We start from the raw sequence: 17,094 nt of genomic DNA on the forward strand, positions 1-17,094 counted from the left end.
TATTCTTTATTTTTTATCTTTATCTTGTAAACTGATACCTGATAGAGTTTCTTCATGTCATCTGCTGGGTCAGTTTCCTGAAGCTGATTCAAGTGCCTGAGACACCTTGTTCTTTGCTATTGTGACTGCTCTCTTAGCTTTTGTATTAGTGCACCAGTATGCATTGGGAGCTCGGTCTGTCTTTTCTATCTCTTCCTGCACTCCTTCTTTATTTTGGTGACTTCCTGGCCTTCTATATTCCACTACCAGTTTTCTTCATGTACTTTAGTTCCATATCTGGCTTGGTCACATACCTGTTTTATAACCTTCACACTTGTTCTGAGACCCTGATATTCTTCTTCATCTCCATGCATTTCACCCTCTTCTTCTTCTTCTACTTCTTGAAGTGCTAGGCTCCTGCGTATTTCCTTAAATGTGTGCTATGGTAGTGGTAAGGAATCATACGATCAATGAGTGCAGAAGCTGCTACAAAGTACTTACTCCCATGAACCAGATATTAGGAATATCTACAACTTCACACTCTTTAATGTCATTTATGCCTTATTGCACAGTTTTCTTAATTGTTTGCCTTTCTTTCCATCCTTCCTTTGTTTCCTTCCTTGCTTCTTTCATGTAACTACACCTCTCAACTGTACAGATTTTTGCAGAATGTCCAGATTTTTGCCTCATAATTTTGTATAATTTTTCATAAAATTGTGGTTTTCTGGCAAATCTCTGGCATATCATTAAAGACTGAAGTCAAAAAATAATGACAGACATTTGAGTTTCAAAATTCATACCCTTCAGAAAATTCATACTAATGCAAAACCTGTTATTCTACCAACTTTGTTAGAGCAATATTTAAAAATTGTCCCTATTTTTTGGGCATTTGTCCCCCCCCCCCATTATTTATGGCTTTGTCCAGATTTCTTGTTCGAAGAAGTTGAGAGGTATGTATGTGACCCTTCCTACCTACCTTGATACCTACATTTTTAGTGTACCTTTTCAGTATCCATTTTAAAGTTGCATTTATTGGTGTCGGAGGATTAGTAAATTGATGGCTTTAAGAAGACCTGTTTCCCTGACAGGTTTTTATTTTAGCTTGGGCCTCATAGTCAGTAGGAGCAGATAATAGGAGTTTATTTATTTATTGACATTTGATTACTGGAAATGTCCATCTGGGTAGTATTATAAAACCTTTTTAAGAACAATAACTTTACAATTCTGAAAAATAATATATAAACATTTATAGCTGAAATACATATATACCAAATTAAACAAAATTTGACAACGCAAATTATTTGACAAAGAATAGATACAACTTATATGACAATAATTTAATATTTAGAGAAGGTTTAGCAAGTTTAGAGAAAATAAGGCTAAGTAGTACAAACAGGAAATGCAATATGAAGTCAAAGGAAAAATCAGTTTTATTTCATATGTAGATAGTGAGTCGGAGAGAAGAAATTGATTGAAGTTAGGAAGTGAGTGAAGAAGGGGAAGTAAGGAGGTGTAAGGTATGAAAAGCTACTTGTTATAGGTACATGGTATTATTTAGGGATATAATTTATCCTGGGGTTGAGCAAGAACAGTCAGATTTAGGCTTTCAGAATGGATTTAAAGGACTGGAAGGAGTTTATTGACCTGATGGATTTATGTAAAGAGTTCCAGTCCTTAGAAACATGGTATGAGTACAGACAGACCTTACCCAGCAGACATTTTGGTTAATGGATCATAATGAACGAGTGAGAAGTTAAATTTTTTTTACTGATTTAACTTTTCTTAATTTGCATTACTATTTTATTGTTTTCTTGTTAATTTGAGCAGCTGATGCCTGAGAAATTAATGTCTAATTGTCTGGTTTAATATCTTAAAAGAAAGCACCACAACCAAGTAAAAGCACAAACAATTTAATGAATTCATTAAATTGTTCATGCTTTTACTTGGTCGTGGTGCTTTCTTTTTAGTTTATTGGTTTCGCGTGAGCACCATCTGTCCTTTTGTGATTTGGTTTAATATCTTAAAGGAGGATTTGTGAACTCTGGTTCTAGAGTTGTTGTATTGTCTGCTATTTAAAAAAATATATTTTTATGTGACAGCTAGTTAGGTGACTTGGTCCATTGACCTTTATCAGAGGCACTAACAACATAATTTGCAGCCCCTAGATCATTGTGCAAAGAGATTGATTTGAAGATAGGCCAACATTCAAAACAATTAGTGATGTAAGCACATATAACCAGAACAAGAAAAATCATCAGAAAATCAAAAATGGAGAGATAGAAATGACAAGTCTGCACCATATATCTAGCCAATTCTGTAGAATCAAATCTGCCTCCTACTGCCATCCAACTATCAGCCAATATCATCTATGTTGTTTAATAGACATGCATGAAATGGAAGATAATTGTCAGGCCTTTTATTTGCATCACACAAATACATAATGTACTCACACTTACAGGCAATTTAGATTAACCAATCTACCTACCATGTATCTTTCTGATCTGAAATGAAACTGAAATACTTTGAGAAAACCCAGGCTAACACAGGTAGGTCAAGCAGACTCCACACTGAAGGTACACCAGCAGAGAATTAAATCTCAGAACCTCTGGCTGTGAAGTGGCAATACTACACTGTGCACTGCCATACCACCCAGTTACCATGTGCAAAGGAAATTAATTACAAGGACATAATAGCCAAATGATATTTCAGCCTTAGAAGATAATACAACTAGATGGATACTTAAGCCAAACAGTTTCATAGTTTTCATTAGATAATATCAACACTTTGACTCTGTTTAGCACCAGGAAGTTCCTTCAAAATCAAACATTTGACTGGTTGGTTATGTGTTATTAATTATAACTAAATTTTGGTGCCTGAAAACCAGGTAACTTTTTTGCAACACATAGTTCAGAATGGAGTCAGATGGATGATGGTTGCTGTATGTTGAATATTTGTAAGCTTATATGTTTTTATTTACCTTTATTGGACATCACTAATATCAATGTGAATAATGTCAACACCAAATGATTGACATTACACTTGATACGCTACTAAACATGCACCAAGCATCAATCTTGGAACATGCAAAAATCACAAAACACAATTAAAAAGAAAGCATTGTTTTTTGAGGGGGAGCAAGCCCCCATGCATTCCCCAGTCCCTGCTAATTATATTTCTAACTCTGAGATCACACAGTTTTTGAGGAAAAGACAAATTTCCTAACATAGAGAATCGTCTAATTTGCTACTTTTGTTGACAGCTGCTAACCATCTGTCTAATTGACCAAATTGTTTTGACTAAATAGATGTCAACAAAAGTGCAGTTTAACAAAAGCAGCACCTTCCATATAAATTATACCCTAATTAGATTTTAATTATTGCTATTTATTGATTTTTGCCTCTGGTGCTTGTTCTACATTTGTATGAAGGAGTGGATGTGAATATCATACATTACTGTTTTTTAAGTGAAATGCAAAGTTTTTATGTCACTTTCTCAGCTCTGTGTTGTCTATTATGGTTTGGGTGGGCAGTTCATTCTTCATGGGGTTAAGATTTTTCTACAAGCATGTACAAACACACACACACATGTATATATATATATATATATATATATATATATATATATATGGTTTACTATTAAAATGTCGAACGGCACTACGTCGACTGTACTATAGTCAAACACGGAAGTTCGAAAATAGTAATGTCGACGTCAAAAAAACAATCTAGGAATGGTTTTAACATGGGTCGAGGTAGGTGTTCAGTATTATTCAGAACTACAAACATCTCCCCTACCTCGACCCATGTTAAAACACAGTCCTAGATTGTTTTTTTGTCGTCAACATTACTATTTTTGAACTTCCGTGTTCGACTATAGTACAGTCGATGTAGTGCCGTTCGACATTTCAATAGTAAACCATATATATATATATATATATATATATATATATATATATATATATATATATATATATATATATATATTTACACATTCTAATGCTGCATATGTTAACATTTCTATTGCTTATATGCCTGACTCATAACAGTCACAAACCTCTAGCAACCATTACTTCAAATGTTTCCATCAGGCATCAGTAACAATTCCATAATGTTGACAGACTTCATCACTGATACCTTGGGCCATGACTCTCATACACTCAGCACAATATTTCTTCAATATAATTTAGAGCAAGTTATACAGCAACTAACCAGAAACAATACTCAGACATGAAATAACTCCACTTTGGAATTAATCCATACCAATATAAAATATAAATGTCTTCAAGTATGTATATTGCCTAATAGCTTAAGTTATCATTACCTCATCTCACGCTTTCGGTCTTTTACAGCAATGAAGAAATATTCTCAACTTTTAGCAGCTAGAAGCATTTCTTAAGCTAAATAAACCATACTAAAATACAACTACAGGACATTGACTGGATTCCTTTATCCTAATATAATTATCCATCTCTTTGCTGTCATAGTTCTTATCCATGCTTAGTCATGCACAAGACTAAATTTTCCCAGTAAAAAAAAAAAAGATTATGGGGATGGCCTTGTCTTTGGATTACTCCCATAGTTAAAAACACCTTTAATGCTAGGGACAGTGCATCAAAGCCCTGGAACAAAATATTTGTGCCCATCAGCATCACCAGTTATACATCAAACATAGAAAAACATAATTTCTTCAAATGTAGAAAAAGCCAATTATCTAAGAATGAAACAAAATTCTTTAGCATCGCCTCCTAACAATTTTGGAAAGAGCTTAAACAACTCAGAGCACAATTAACATTACTGCTTACCCCACATTATTTCTCCATCTACTGCATGAAAGAAACACAATGACCTTTGCCAACCACTATAAAACATATACAATTTAAGATCTGGTATACAAGTTCTGTACTGAGTTTCCTACTTCTAAAAACTTTACAGAACTCTCTGAATTAAAACTTTACAGACTATCAGCCTTTGTAGTTAAGTTCCATTTTAAACAGATATCAGTATAGGCATTCACTAAATCCTTAAAAAGACTTAACACTGCACCTGAGGTAATGTTCTTCTTACTTCATCCATCCTTTCTTAAAGTGGCATTACTCTACTTCGCCATGCATCTGACTCACTTATATGCTCCTTTGTTACCCACTGGCATTTTCCTACCCCTTTTAAGCATACCATTATAACTCCAGTGCATAAAGGATCTAATGCCAAGGATTATAAAGATCCATAGGCAGTTTTTGTCCTATCACAAAAAATCTTTGAAAAGTTATCATACAACCAGGTCTTCAAACACTTCATGCAATATGGCCTTCTGATTTCAATATAAACTGCTATAGACACCATTTCAATTAATATGAATGATTATCTCCACACTGGGGTACTCTTTATTGAGAACTATAGTCAGTAAAAACAACCAAGACCAAACTTAAGTATCAGCTCATGTTTAAAGCTACTTGTACTTGTTTATAGATCAATGGATACCAGCAAAGACATGCTGCCATCAAACTGGCAATGCAATTACTAACTTTAATGTAAATTTTGTAACTACCATTGTAATAACTAATTTTACTGCAAATATCATAACAGCTGTACTGTTTCAATGTCCATCTCTACTGTTCCTTCTTCTGTGTTGCACATATTCTGTTTTTTTGCCAGCTGGCCTGGGTCATGGCTGAAAAGGGTCTGGTGACCAGTCCACATATTCAGTTATCCAACTGAAAAAAAAACAATTACTCATCAGAACATTAGCAGCCTAGCTTGAAAATGCATCATCAAGAATTATCGATTACTTCAAGGAAGGTTACAAAGATATTCCTTGGGAGAGTTTGGGGATGCCCATCCAGTTGTCTAGGTTAGTCTTGAATGTAGCTAAAATAGTGCATTGTTTATTTTGAAGGGACATTTTATTCCACAAGTGGGGGATAAGTGGAATAAGAACCTATTACTTCATTTGTTGTTTGTCTTTTCAGCTTTTCCCAGTTAGGGGTCACGACAGCAGAATTCCGGTCCGCTAATGATTGGCAGTAGATTTTTTATGGTGCCGAGTTGCCAGCCCAACGCCCAAACTTCAGCGAAGGCACGCCCATTCACGCATGTCTTTCGGAGGCCACTCGACTGTGGGGAGAACATGCAGACTCCACACAGAAGGCACTCCAGCAGTGAATCGAACAGGAGAACCTCTTCCTGTGAGGCAACTTCATTGAATCCTATTAATTTGCTCATAGAGTTGAGGCCCTTTGCACTTGTCTTTGAAGAACCATTAATTATTTTAATGCACAGTAGATGTAGAAGATCAGGGTCATTTATGTCTTTGATGTTACCTATTTTATTGTGGGAATACACAGTAGCAGTAGTTCTATGAAGGTGAAGGACATGTTTCTCTATAACAAGAAAAGCCAGGTAGAGATCACTATACAAAAACAAGTATGATGCATGGCAACAAGCAAAGGGCTTTTAATCTCTGTTGCCTCTTGGATTTAACTAGGTATTTAGAAAGGTGCATGCCAAATATGACAGTGTTTGTTTGTGTCTTTCGGCTTTTCCCGGTTAGGGGTCGCCACAGTGGAACTCCGGTCCGCTAATGATTGGCAGTAGATTTTTACGGGCTGGCTTGCCAGGCCTAACGCACAACCTTCAATGAAGGAATGCCCATTTATGCATGTCGACACACAGAAGACACTCTAACTGAGAATCGAACGGGCAACGTCTAACTGTGAGGCGACAACACAGTGTAATCAGATGAATGTCTGAAGGGGAAAATATATGGAGGATGAGTTCCATAGACCTAACGCAGATGACCCAAGAGATTTAATGTGGTAAGGAGAATGATTTCCTAAGCACAATTAAGGCATGCCTGTTAAAAGTTAACTAGTTGTCAATATATTTTCTCAGATCTCAAATGAATATGTTGCTTTTGAGGGGGGGATTCTTGATATGGTTTAAACTAAGGGAACTTGATTTCCACAATATAGCAACACTACATTTTTAGGCAATTCATGCAAAGCTATAGTTATGACATGAGGCATTGGGCAAGTAAAGTCCCTACTAGAATATTTTTTTGCCAAAACTGGAGGTTGGAGCAACTCCATTTTCTTCTTATCAGCCAAACTTGACCAGCCATAATGTCTTGGACTTTGCTTTCACATCTGAGAATTAGATGCCACAGAAAAGGGGCACAGGACAGAGCCATGTGAGATATAATGTGTAACATTTTTGCTTGGAAGAGGTTCCCCCAACTTTTATTCAATGGGTCCTGTGAGTGTGCTAGATAATATATGATGAATAACATAAAGGCTGATATTTAATTGGGTGAATTTGTCAATATCGTTTGCATGAGGAATGGTGCTGAAGGCATTCACTAGATCCAGTTATGCATTGTGGACAGCCTGCTCTCCATCCAGGGCTTTGAAAATGCTTTTAAAGAAATTTGGCTGAAGAGGCATAACCTATCCTTCATGAATCTTTGATAATTGGAATCTAGGGTTTGGAAGTGGCCCATGTCATAATTTATCAGATAGCATTGACAAGATCTGATTTTAGAAGTAGGACCTCTAAAGATATCATGGAGTAAAAAAGATAATTGAGAAGGCCAGGAGATTTTAGACTTGAATATGTCTGCAGGCACATTGGCAATAGATTCAAGCCTGTTTAGAAGGGTCTATTTAATATGAACTCTAAGCAGTTGCATGAACTGCATCTAGTTTTAAGGGTTAAAGAATGAACTGTGAATGCTTTTGCCTTTGAACTTGTCTTATTTCTAGCACTGAAAGCATTTGGATCTCTTGTGTTCATCTCTAAACTTCCTAGACTCACACTCATAGGTTCATAGGTTCATAGGTAGGTACTAGGCTATCGGCCCAAGGGCCTACGTAAGTCTAGCCAACAAGATTCCCTGGCTTACGCCACCCAAGAAAGCTATTTTCCTGTGCCACTGTCGAGCAGAGACACAGAAGTGATCCCCGGGGTGTATTTCCTATTTCCCATCCACTCATCAAGATTTTTCTTGAAGAGTGCTAATGAAGAACTTTGCTTGACATAGATGGGTAGCCTGTTCCAGAGTATGGGAAGTCTCTGGGACTCCACAGTTGGTAAGTGCTATTTACACCACTGCCCTTGCAACAGGAGTATTTTTTTTAGTTCTGATAACCTTCATTCTCCCTCCCTCTTCTATCACAGCATTTCCCACAAACTTTAAACCTGAAATTCACTCAACTCTACTTATATATGTTTGTGTGTGTGTGTGTGTGTGTGTGTGTGTGTGTGTGTGTGTGTGTGTGTGTGTGTGTGTGTGTGTGTGTGTGTATATATATATATATATTTTTTTTTTTCTGTGTGTGTGGTTTAGATCATGAATTAGCTTTTATATATTATGTCATTACTTAAGAACCAAACAGCCAACTTTTAGGAATACAGTGGCAGTTGCAATATCAACATATACACAGAGAACATATTGCATTCCATTAAAATTCACCTGCTCATTTTTCCCCAGTTGCACACACTATTGCTGTCAATATTATGTCAGGCTCCCTTTGAACTAGGTTGCGCAAGTACAATATTTGAATCTCTAGCACACCAAGGTCACCCATAGTAGTTTACCATACAGCGTATATTTCTTCATTGAAAGAATGGTGTAGTTTCATATCATCTGCTTGTTATATGTTGTATTCATGTAATAAAAGTGCAGGACTGGATAGTTACTTTGTTATTTAGCATTATACTTAGCACAATGATCAACATCGAGATACACAGTAACTTTGTACTTACTTGAATAAGCAGCAAGAAGCACCAATCACAAAAAATAATTAATTAAAAAAGCAAACCATGTATGTACCACTGTTACAGTCACTGCCATTGAATGGGATCTCTTTAAGTACATTTGGATCAAAGTCCTTGCTGTAATCTACATAGCTTATTTTTTTTAATTTGCATAGCTTTTTTGTGGGGAAGTAGAAAAGTATATATTGCTTCTAACAGACAGAGACAGCCTATAAATCTTGCTGTAGCTTACATGTACCCCTTAAAATAACCTTTAAGGCACATAAACCTTTTATACATTTGGAAAGCTTGGCTAGGCTTATAAATGCCTCAGCGGATGTTGGACTAGCACACACCTGTGAACCTATGAACTGCTATATGTAACTTAAGTCTGATGAAGCTCTGATAATGGTAAAAGTGCTCATCTGTTGTTTTAACTTAATAAACCACAGTTTTAACAAATAATACAAGCTTGAATCCTGATTTTTTTAATAAGAATGCAAACAGATCATTGACATGGATCTTGCATAAGAAGTTTTGATAACAGTCTTCTCTAATAATTTGTAAACCAATATCAAGAGTAATCATTCCTGTACAATTTGTTTTCCCTTTTTGTGTTTTGTTTTCCTGCAGGAATGTGTTCACTACCCTTATTGCTGGAAAACTGCATTCCCTCAGTACTAGGTTATATTGTCTGTCAATTTATATTAGTGCAGGCAATCACATGGGTGAGAATGTAAGAGGCCATCCTGAACAAGAAGTCAGGGAGTGAGGGTCACAGGCAGCAGATTGTAGGACCTAACTAGTGGTAAGCTCTCCGAGAGTACTTCTTCACATTGAGAGTTGTAGATCTCTTGATGGGTTCTGGGAGGGGGGTGTGGACATGAAATACAAAGAAGCATTCTAAAAGACATGGAAGAAATAAAGAAGGTTGAACATTGCTACAAAAATGGAATAGATGTAATTAAATGCATGTTACTAATCTGACTAGATAGATACATTGTCACCTGCTATTAAGCAAATGCAGTTTAATTCGATGGTTACATCTCTGAGCATGCTGCATAAGTAGACCAGCATTCGGACTAATCTATGGTAAGAGGGACATTTGTTATGGAGTTTTCACAAGTCAAATAAAAAAAAAGATTATCTACTCTAATCATAATAGTATAACTACCAAGAAGAATCTTCTCAGTTGTAATGAATGACACTTACAGTGCATAACAGGAAGTCTCAGACATCACATCTATTTCACTAGTTAGTAAACTAGAAAGATGAGAGATTTCTTGCTTGTTTACAAATCCACAATGGTGTATTTTATACATCATATGTAGAACAATGCAATATATGTACTCAGCTATTCCTTTATGAGAAGGAGACTGAACAATCCGAATGATAAATATGAGAGCACCATAATATAAAAAGACTAGGTAAATGCATGGACTGGAAACTGGACAAAGCAAACTCTGAATGGAGGTATTTATAGAAAGTAATAACTTTGCTTCTCAAAGATTTTGCCACATTCTGATGGAGCGTTTGACAGGTGAAAACTTCATCACTGATCACCATTGAAAAATCATTTTATATTTTTCCATGGTGTAGGGGTATTGTGCTAACTGTTGCCCCATCTCCTAATTCAGTCCCACTTTCTTACCTTCTTTGACAGTCATGCCTGACAGTTGCAGGTCTTCCGTCATGCAAGTCATCAGTTTCTTGGTTGAACATCCTTATTTCTTCTTTCCTTCCTTCTGTCTCTCCTAAATCTTCTATAATAGATTGTCCTCTGTCTTCCGGCATATGTGGCTGAACTACTATAATCTTTCCTCTGCAATTTTGGCTTATTTGGATAATATTATGATGTCCTCATTTCTTCATCTGTCACACATACTGCACCTTACTAGCCATCTCAGGCATTTCACCTTCACCAGCTTCACTGTTTTCACTTCCCTGGTTTCTGTGAGATACATAGAAACTGAACGTACCACTGATTTGTGTACCTTACTTTTCAGCTTCTTTGGCATGTCTCTTTTGCACACACACACGCGCACACACACAAACACACACACACACACACACACACACACACACACACACACACACACACACACACACACACACACAGACACACACACACATACGCACGCACATCCATGCACACACACTCTGTGTGCCAGTTTGATGCAGCACTTCTGAGCCTAGCTTATCCTTCCCTTCTCTTCAAACACATTTCCCAGACACTTGAATCTGTTAACCTTGAAAGCCAACTGTTTTTCATAAAGATAAACATAACTGCATTTTCTTTACATATTTGGTTCATTAGCCCAGGACCTAATCATCTCTGTCTTGTTCCATTTACTTCAAGAGAGACAAAAAAATATATTTTATTTCAAAGGGATTCAAGGATTTTTCTGTGATGCCATATCCAATTCCACTTTTCAGGAATACTTCAAGAGTAGATCTTGCATAACAAAGCAATTTTGTAATGAGGTTCTACAATCAGCACCAAACTTCAAACACAAATTGCTCAGCACTTCCAGACGCCTCACATTCTGGACTGACCCATATCACTCCTACTGCATGGTATGTCTCCATTATGGATGACAACAGAAGAATCACGATGGTAGTTTCATCCATCTTCCTCAAAGTCACAGCTGAGAAGGTTCTGCTGCTTATTACTCTAATCCACACAATGCACTTTCTGCCACCCTATCCACTATATGAGTTCATGCTATAGAGGGTACAGGTGGACATACACCTGCACCTATAGGCCAGCTTGCATTCAGGGGGAGCCATACATATGCCAATGCTTTTCTGGCAAGAGTAATTATCACAAGGAACTCAGACGCTGAAAGTGTTACAGAGAAATATGAACACAGCAAATGGAATATCAGATATAGTTATTATAAAAAGTAAGAAATACACACACGCGCACGCACGCACACACACACACACACACACACAGACACACACACACACACACACACACACACACACACACACACACACACACACACACACACGCACACACATATATATGTTTTCTGGTGAGACCACTGATCTCCATGAACCTTTTTCAGGCATAGCTAGGGAGTAGTGACTGGTTAAGTGACTTGCTCGTGTTCACACAGTTAGGCAACAGAAGCTGAGGGAATCAAACTGTGCACCCCTGCACGACTGGACCATGGGAAACAGCTTGTTAACAGCTGCTTAAATAGATGTCCTAGAACAGATATAGTACTCCTGTGAAAGAGACAATCATAACCAAGATGAATTTCCAAGACATTAAAAGGGGGGTTAAAATTAAAGAAACCTGGCATGTTTATCCTTGAAGCTACAAGAATAGAAAATATTTCCAAAGTCCTTAACAATATTTTAGTTTAAATGCATTAAAAGACAAATAGCAGTCAGGGAGCCTGTTTCTTAATGTAAAGAAGACTGATGGCATAAGTCCTAATAGTAGCGAAAGAAATCAAATCATAAGAATAATCCTCTCCAACAATTAAAATGTATTTACCAGGAAAGTCTGACTTGGAATGACAATTTTTAGCAGAGGCCCAGGGAGAAACACTCCAGACACATATCTTAGTAGCATGGGAGGAAACCAGAGCACCCAGAGAAAACCCACATGAATGCAGGGAGGACATGCAGACTCCATACAGGAGGCACAACAGCTGAGAATCAAACCAGAGAACGTCTTGCTGTGAGGTGACTGTTAACTACTGCACCACTGCACCATCCTTCTTATGCTAGGACTTAACTGGGCTCAAATTCATCACAGAAAAAAATAGAAATTTTCAAGTAAAAAATATGAAGACAGCAAGAATAATTGAAATACAGTAGCAGTTAAAAGAGAGGGAGAGAACAAGAGTAGAGTGAGATTTAAATTCCCAAAAGCCAATTTTAAAGAAATGTGATTATTTCTCCCTAAGATTTGTTTTGCTGCTTGGACTGCCTATTTGAACATGCTGCACAATGGGTGGGCAATTTTGGTTAGGGAAATGGGCAACAGAATGGTATAGTAGAATAGAAATATTTTTTTCTGGAATACGTACCAAGGTCTCCTATTTGGTCTCATTTTTGGATGATAAGAAAAATGAGATAAGGCATATTTCATAGAAGAATTCTAAAACTGAAGGCACTTTATAAATTTGTTCTGTTTTAACTTTGAGATGGCATAACAGTCAATGAGTCGTGGATGCTAAGGTTATATGTTTTGAAATTTCAGTAGTAGCAACCTTCTTTTTTAACATTGCTACATTTTAACAAAAAAGGCAGTGTCATAACACAATGCTGCAAAAAAAAAAAAAATAAAAAAATAAAAGACTGAAAGGTCATATATTGTCAAATAAATCAATTCTATGAAAAACTCCTTTTTTTGTATAGTGCAAGACCCCATCCTGGAAAACCCACTTTTTATGCAGGATAAGGATCCTTTATCATTGCTTCATCTGCTGACATGCTGCTGCCTTTGGCCCTTTGAAATCACAATGCAGAAGTCAGACAACAGATTTTTCTGAAGAGCATGGATAAATTATTGTTCTGTGCAGTGTTAAGAAAATGAAATAATTCAATAATCAGACTATTATTTAAATTTAAACTAAGGCTTGACTTATTTCATCTCTTGTATTTCTTCTATCATTTCTGAGACTGTATGTCATTTCAAGAACAAAGTGTAACTGTACATTTTCTTGAAGATTTAATTTATAAGCTTATTAGAAATACATTCTTATCAGTGGCTATGGAGAGTAAGAAAATGCTCACTGTGTGTTATACAAACTGTCACTGATGAGGGCATTTATCTTCGGTCTACATTGTCAGTTTTTTTTTTTCTTTTATTCATTATGAATAATTCACTTAGTTTCTGATGCATGATATCATATGCTGATGTTTTGCCCACTGCAGGCAGTGCACTTTCAGGCAGAAAAAAAATACAAAATGCAATTCTTGTGCCCGATAGACTATGTTTTCTTTATTGCATCTATAGGACTCTCAGTCTCTCAGATGTGCACACACACACACACACACACACACACACACACACACGCACGCACGCACGCACGCACGCATGCATGCACACACACACACACATTTTCAATTGGATTTATCTATGACTTGTTTTATTTATTAAATTATTTGATAAATGATTAATTTCTGATTCCCAGTTTAGCCATTATCTATGTATCAGTGGAGTTAGTAAAACACAGACCACACATAAAATTAGTAAAGAAACAAATTCTTGACATGAAATGATTAACATTTTTCTAAGGAGGAGCTAAACATATGTGCAATGCCATTAATTTGTTAACTACAAAATATAGCAGAAAAGTTTATATTTGTGCAATAAGCCATTCACAACACAGGTTAAGTGTTAAGCAGCCTGACTGGAATGAAGGAGATTGAATATGAGACACTGGTGATGAGAAAAGTATAATCATTCAGCTTGACATGCCTGATGGTGTAAACAAATCATTAATGATCTCAGCAAACTTTTAAAGGAAGCACTTAACATATCAAATCATTCACTTGCATACTTCAGCCAAGGTAATGAATAATGTATTTTGCAAACACTAGGGATGATACTGTCAAATTTATCCAAATTATAAAGTACTTTCAAATGATAAAGCTGATGGTCGTGGAGAGTTTCATTATTTTGTAATAAAGTGTAAACAATGCATTCTAATATGCTTACAATTCCCACCACTATCTCTTTGAATTGAAGAAAATCATGGGTTTACCTGACTACCATACAATGTACAATATTCATTTATTCACTAAAGTGAATAAAAATTATTCCACTGTGACTTGTGGAGAATACTTTGGTAGCTTCGCAAGACAAAACCAACATGAAGCTTCAATCAAATCAAACTACACAGACGAAAACATTTAAGCAGGCAACAATCCTCTTGCATCATCACTGTGGTAAGCTTCTCCCTCACCCCTTGCTTAAATACACTACTAAACCCATGTCTGCACAACTGCAGACAAATATGAAAAGCCTAACATATATACATACACATGTATACATATATATATATATGGGTTCACTAGACAATCTTGAAATACTGAAATGTCGAATTTCAGTATTTCAAGACTGAATAGTTGAAAGTGCAGTTACGTGAAACTGCACTATCTCGAATGCAGAAATGTCGAATCTGCTGTTGTGGTGTCACATTCGTGATTTGCGGTGCGGTTTGTGGATTTAGCTGGGGATTCAGGTAAGTGGTGTTTATGTAAGGGTATTGGGTAGGGATTTTAGTGTGTGTGAGTATGTGTAGTGGTGCTTTTTGTGTGTTTGTGTGTTTAGTGCAACCTTGGAGTTAGTATATATAAGTATGGGGGTGTGGGTAGGGTAGGTGTGTTTGTATGTTATGTTGTGTTTGTGTGTGTTGTTTTGGTTGTTGTAATGTAGTTAGGTATGTGTATGTTATTTTGTGTGGTGGTGTATGTGTGTGTGTGTGTGTGTGTGTGTGTGTGTGTGTGTGTGTGTGTGTGTGTGTGTGTGTGTGTGTGTATGGTCGCGAATTTGGTTTTCAGGTATGTGGAATTTCGCTTATATGGTCTCGAAATACTGAAATTCGACATTTGGTATTTCGAGATTGTCTAGTGAATCTATATATATATATATATATATATGTGTGTGTGTGTGTGTGTGTGTGTGTGTGTGTGTGTGTGTGTGTGTGTGTGTGTGTGTGTGTGTGTGTGTGTTTAGCAATGTGTAGTCATAAAGCAGGTCATCATTGCTGAAATGAAACCAGTATTTCAAGAACATGTAAGCAAATGTGATGGGAACTGGATGTCCATCAAAAAAAAGAGTAGTTCTTAGTGAAATTTTAAACAGTAGTATGGGAAAAGTGCCATAGTTAACAATAATACAGGCAGCTCAGCCTCTTATAGATATGAAAACTTGAACATTGACATTTGTTCCAAAATATAATACTCACAAACTAAACTATTACACCAGCAGCACTAAAATGGTGAATTCCCACAGTATAGAGTCATATAATGACTGGATGTTTCCTTTTGATTTCTGGTTGTAGTGGCATTATTACGATGAGTTCATACTCTTGGAAGGTGAAGGAGGAAAAGTGATTTGATATTCTGCCAGTGCTACACTTTTGTTCCCACCAGACATTATCTATATAAGGATTGCAACTGGTTCTATTCACATACTATGCAGATAAATGGAATTTGGACAAGGTTCTGGTTCCAGTGAATCTCTTTAATTAAAATGTTCATGGCCTTGTACAATTCATACAGCAAAGGAGGAGAAGACAAAAAATCTGATTTGCATCTGGGAACTACTGATTCAATCAGATACAAAACTATTCTTCAGTTTCATAAGACCAGGTAGACAATGTTCCAGCCTCTGGTGAGAGCAAAATAATTGCTGCAATGTTTTCAACTTACGTTTGGACAGTACCTTGCTCCTGTACAAGTTTAGTGACCCTCTATGCACTCTGCTGCAATTTGTGAGGAAAGTAAAAGAAATAATGATGACCCTGTCCTAAGATAAACACCAGAAGCATGGGAGAACCATTAAAGAGATAATGGCATCATCATCAGCTCCACATACAAGCTACAATAACCTTTTATAGGTTCATAGGTTCATAGGTTCATACTAGGCTATCTGCCCTGGGGCAATTATAAGCCTAGCCCGATTCTGTATGGCTTACGCCACCCCTTGATTTGAGTATACTGTGCCCTTTTTAAGGTTTAGTTTACTGTGCCTCTGTCTAATAGTGACACGGGAGTAATCCCTGGGACAAACCTACGATCCCCCATCCACCTATCGAGATTCTTCTTGAAGAGATTCAGTGAGGTGCTCTGCCTCACATGAACTGGAATTCTATTCCAGAGCAAAGGGAGCCTCTCGGTTATGACAAGTCTGGGAGTTGCACCCCAGGTTTCTAACATAACTGAAAAAAGCCTTATGATTGTCTTTGGTGTCCTGTGCAATTTTTCTCTCGAAGCTGGCCTTGGAGGATTTTATGAGGGATCGTAATTTTTTGCTAGTACTGATCAGAGATGCCTTCCCTATTAGAGATTTTGCTCTATCATGTAGTAGCTTCCTCCTTCTGTTGTACAGTTTATTTATGGCAGGGGTCCACCAGACTGGACGCCTGCCTTTGGATGATTGGGTCTTGGTTTTGTTTGGGATAGCATGATCCATGCATTCCTGGAGATGTCCATAGAATGCGTTTATATAGGATTCTGCAGTTTGGATTCCACTTCGGTTTTGAGAAGTGAGAAGTTCGCTTTTGAGAAGTTTTTCACTGTGGTTTTCTGGGCTGGGGGCAGGGTCGGGATGTGGACATCCAGTGAAATTAATTTATGGCCTGATCTTACCAATGAGGGATATACTTCTGGTGTG

The sequence above is a fragment of the Protopterus annectens genome, chromosome 4.part0, assembly GCF_019279795.1.
Source record: "Protopterus annectens isolate FY-2018-M chromosome 4.part0, PAN1.0, whole genome shotgun sequence".
NCBI classification, from domain to species: domain Eukaryota; kingdom Metazoa; phylum Chordata; order Ceratodontiformes; family Protopteridae; genus Protopterus; species Protopterus annectens.